This window comes from Callorhinus ursinus, unplaced genomic scaffold (assembly GCF_003265705.2).
Source record: "Callorhinus ursinus isolate GAN/ISIS: 27379988/994484 unplaced genomic scaffold, GSC_fseal_2.0 scaffold1, whole genome shotgun sequence".
Taxonomy (NCBI): Eukaryota; Metazoa; Chordata; class Mammalia; order Carnivora; family Otariidae; genus Callorhinus; species Callorhinus ursinus.
In genome coordinates, this window is record NW_027397063.1 from 37352205 (window position 1) to 37357626 (window position 5422).

Here is a 5422-nt window from a genome sequence, read left to right on the forward strand (position 1 = left end):
AAGGATGCTTTACATAAAGAAAGAAAGGATTTAGAAATCTGGGCAAAAATTAACAGGAAGATGGCATGGACAAAATCAGTTTTTAGGGAAATGGACCTAATACCAGGAAAAGGGATGAGAGAGGTGATTATATATAGGTATTTATTTCCTTGGCTATCCAAAGTAGTATTCTTTAAAGATGAAAGCCCTATTCTTAATCCTTATATCTTCATACAATTCCTAAGATATAAATTTAACCTCTCTGTTGTATGCTATTTTCAAGCATTCACTCCACTGGGAGAGTATATGAAAACCTTTGGCTCAGTTAAAAAAATGTGTATATATAAAAATTGATTGTAAATTTATTTTAAGGATCTTTAATACAAAACTCACACTAAAGTTTTTTGTCAATAATGAACCAAATATGGGAATGTTAGATTTGTGCACTATTCATGCATGAATTCATAAAGACAAACTGTAAGCATTCTTCTTGGAATTACAAAAATATTCATGGGAATGCTGATTTTCAGAGTTGAGGTTATAAAGCTGACATTTTAGGAGAATGAATATCCGCTAGAGGTTTGTGTGCCTATATCCAGAGATAGTAAGGGAAGTTTGAAGAAGGTCCTCTCTTTGTTGTAAAAAGAAAAACATGGAAGGACCACTATTCACACTCTAAATTAGAATCTTCTATCTCCAGAATTCCTATCTCAACAGAGAAGGTGAAGATGACTGAGGATAACTACTCCTTGATAACTGAATTTATCCTCTTGGATTTACACATCACCCAGAGTTGAAGAGCCTTCTGCTTGTGGTGTTTCTTACTATCTATCTCATCACCATGGTGGGGAATCTTGGCCTGGTGGCATTGACTTTTATGGAGTGTCATCTTCACGCACCAATGTACATCTTTCTGGGCAACCTGGCTCTGATGGATTCCTGTTGTTCCTGTGCCATTACCCCCAAAATGTTAGAGAACTTCTTTTCGAAGGTCAGAATGAGTTCCCTTTATGAATCCATGGCATAATTTTATTTTTTCTCCCTTACTGAAACTACAAACTGCTTTCTCCTAGCAGAAAGGCCTATGATAGCTATGTGGCCATATGCAGCCCACTGCAGTACCACACGATGTCAAAGAAACTCTGCATCCAGATGACCACAGGGGCCTATATAGCTAGAAATCTGCATTCCATGATTCATATAGGGTTTCTCTTTAGGTTAACTTTCTGTGGGTCAAATCAAATTAATCACTTTTTTTGTGATGTTCTTCCATTATACAGACTCTCCTGTGTTGATCCTTATGTCAATGAACTGGTACTATTTTTCTTTTCAGGCTCAAGTCTTCACCATAGGCAGTGTCTTAGTATCTTATTTCTACATTCTCTTTACAATTTTCAAAAAGAAATTCAAAGAAGGAGGAAGCAAAGCCTTATCTACTTGTGCATCCCACTTTCTCTCTGTGTCAAGATTTTATGGAACTCTTCTCTTTATGTACATTCGACCACCTTCGAATAAAGAAGATAAAGATATACCTGTTGTTTTTATACTCTAGTAATCCCTTTATTAAACCCTTTTATTTATAGCCTAAGAAATAAGGAAGTAATAAATGCTATGAAAAAAATTATAAAGACAATTTTAAAACATTCTAAAAGAAATATTATCCCCTGTGGAAAATTAACTTAAGTTTGATCAAATGTTCTCCAAAATCATGGAATATTGAGAAAGTAGAAGATGACCACTTTGTAGATAAAATATTCAACTACAAAAACATGATATTATCAGAGTCAAATAAGTAAGTTCAGCAAGCAGAGATTCTGTACAATGTATTCCAAAATCTAAGCCACTAGCTCCCAGCAAGAATGCACTAAACAATTATTCTTGAGGCCACAAAGTGTGTCACAAAGAAATTAGCTAAACTATTAAGTAATTGTTTCAAAGGGTAATGAGTTACAGTTTTCAACAAACACAACAAATACTAGGAATAGAATTCAGTATATATAAAGATCACTTCAATTTAATATTGCTGAAAAATTTCTGGAATCCCAAAGCGAACTCTGAAACATTCCAAGTTCTCAAGAATTAATCCCTTTTTATTTTTTTTAATGTTTTATTTATTTATCCATGAGAGTCAGAGAGAGAGAGAGAGAAAGACAGACAGGAGCAGAGGGAGAAGCAGGCTCCCCACCTAGCAGGGAGCCCGATGCGGGACTTGATCCCAGGACCCTGGGATCATGACCTGAGCCGAAGGCAGACGCTTAACCATCTGAGCCACCCAGGTGCCCCAAGAATTAATCCCTTTTTAAACAACAGCATCTGTCAGAAGTAAACTGTATATATTTGATTCTTGATTTTCTTTGAGTTTATTCAAGAGAATATATTTGAATATTAATTCACACCGAATATCTATTCTCAAATCAAGAATATTTTCATCCTTAAAAGGGGAGATTTTATTATATATCTTTTACCACCATTAAAAATATTAAAAGAAAAGAATACTAATAAAAATGTATAATGAAAAAAGACTATTTTCATCTTTAGTGTTCGTCAATTTTACTCTCAATTTCTCTGAAATACAGTATCTGTGTACTGGTGATTTATCAATCTGTAGTTGAAATAGATGGTATTTATGGATCAGATATCCATATGGATTTGGATATTTTCATATAGTTTGATTAGGTATCCATCAAAAGTGAAGTGTAATCCTTAATACATTAAACTAAATGAAGGAGTTTTTCTCTCTGATGTTACTTATCTTGTTTGTTACTAGGAATTCCACCAACCTGTACTGATTCCAGTGTAAATTACTGACACATTCACAGCATTAACAAAAAGTTGGAGATGCTGTAAAGCATAAATGAGGCATAAAATAGTGAAAATTCTAAATACCTAAACAAAAATATGTATTGATCACTTACATATGCAAATATGAAAGAAAAAAATAATTTAATGAGAACATGTTATCTGCTAGGCACAAAGCTAGACTTTTCATATATATTACCTACAAACTGGTTAGACATGATTTTTCATGCTTTACCTCAGTAAAAACCTCATACTTTGAAACACTGAGTAGCTTGCTCAAGTTCATCCAGGTGATTCAAATTGAGCTAGAATTTATATCAATGCTCCTTGGGAGTTCAGGAAATGGAGATCCTTGTCGCCTGAGGTATTTAGTCCTTATGCAACATCAGAAGTAAGATGTGCCTTAAAATGATTTTTAAAAATGATGTTTGGAGGAAAAAAGGAATGAGTATGACCACAGTCAATGTGTATGGAAATAAGGAGACCCTGGGAACGGGGGTGAAGGAGGTGAACCATGGACAGAGTCAGAAAGCTGACAAAACTGTTGTTAAGAGGTGTTGCGGAATATGGAAAATAGGGTGGAAGGGGATCAGGTTACTGAGAATCTTAAGTGTCACCTTAAGGAATCTGAATTTATATCAGAGGCATCAGACACTGAAACTTCCTAGAACCAGGTAATATGATTGTATTTTTCAGAAAACTAATCTGGCAATTAATTGGAATGAAGCTGGAAACAATGAGGCTGACTTCAAGAATTCATATATTAGATGATGAGAGCTGAAACTGGAGGATAAAAGTAGAGGAGTGCATAGATATAAGCAACATTTTAAAGAAAAAATAATAAATTGTTACTACTGGATATTAAAATGAAGGTTTATCTCCATCCTGTGAGTAACAAACTAGTTGTAATGGAGTTCCTATCACTAATACTTAAAAAGGTATCTGACTCATTGGGTCATTCACTAGCCATTTCCTTTAATATATTTTAATGTAACAATTTAATATATAAAGGTTTGTTATTTTTATTTTTAAACAAGTCCATAAATATTTTTCAATTTCTTGGTTTTAATTTCTAATATTGTAAATACTGTTAGCTATAACCCACATACACAAAGGTCTACAAGGTCCTAAACACTTTTTTTAAGAGTGTAAAGGAATCTAGATACCTGGGTTAGATGAATCAAGTATACATCATACATCAAGTATACACATCTGTATACACTCTTTATTTCAGAGGATATTTTTAGTTCTCAGATTTATATGCATTGATCCCTTTCCCTTTTGCAGGGAAAGGAACAAGGCACAAATTCAGTTTATGTATTTCTGCACCACACACTTCCAACCCTTAGCAACACTGAAGCCTACAGGTCTGTTAAGGGAAGAGTCTGTGGCTTATTTGGGGCTCGTGAGACAAAAGAAGTAATTTTGTGGAAGTTTCTGGGATATATGTTTCTTTTATTTTAAAAGAGATCCACAAAAAAAGGTAGTCTTTCTTCCTCTGAATGTCATGCTGTGTGGATAATGAAGTCTGGCACAGTCTACAACCATTTTGCCATCAAAAGAGACACCAGCTTGGAGATGAAGTCAACACACAAAGGAGGGTATAGCTGACCCAGTGTGTCTGGAATTAACCATCCCTTCTCTTTTTAAAATCCAAAAGATCTCCTTACTGTTAAGCTTGTTGAAATAAAAAATGGTTTTATTGCAACTGAATAAATATTAACTGATACATTCATGTCTCTTGCCTCATCTCTCATTTTCTGCTTTATTTTAGATTCTCAGACACCCTTGTAGCTTACAAATAACTTTACATCAGTATCCATTTACCTACTCAGCACATCTATTACATTTTTTACTTTTATTTCTATATTTTAATTTCCTATAACCCCACTGAAAAAATGGGGGACAAAGAGGTTTCATAATTTGTCCACAGAAATATTAAGGTGGAGCTCAGGGATCAAATCTAGGGATCAAATCCAAAATCCATGTTCTTAACCACTAAGTCATTTTATACACAATATAGAGAAGTGAAAGTAGCAACAGAGGAAAACTTTCAAGAAACTAAACTGTAGTGGGCAGAGAGTCAAATAAAATGTGAAACAATGACATTTTCCTCCAGATTTATTTTGAAAAAATTTCAAACCTACAGAAAAGTTGAGAGAATGCCCATGAATTGTTTTTAAATCAGGATTATTGTCAATATTTCACTACATTTGTCCAATAATCCATCTGCAAATGTGTATATATACATATTTAATACATATATGTATGTGTCTATACCTATATCTGAGATTATGACAAATTCTTCAACATATATCTCAAAAGAACAAAGATATTTTCTACATTGTCATATCATTTTTTTAAAGATTTTATTTATTTATTTGAAAGACAAAGAGAGCAAGAGAGAGAGAGCACGAGCTGGAGAGGGTTGGGGAACGGCAGAAGGAGAGGGATAAGGAGCTCCCCGCTGAGCAGGGAGCCCCAGGTGCATGGGGCTTGATCCCAGGACCCCAGGATCATGACCTGAGCTGAAGGCAGACACTTAACTGACTGAGCCACCCAGGTGCCCCTGTCATATCATTATTACCCCCAAGAAATTTAACATCACATAATATGATGTTCATATTAAAATATTTCCAAGGAA

The 5422-nt window shown here is 34.4% G+C and overlaps 1 pseudogene; it reads left to right on the top strand.

Annotated features, from left to right (window-relative positions):
• Window positions 1–707: 707 nt before the first annotated feature.
• On the top strand, window positions 708–1662 carry LOC112821186 (olfactory receptor 5K1-like; annotated as a pseudogene).
• The last annotated feature ends 3760 nt before the right edge of the window (window positions 1663–5422 follow it).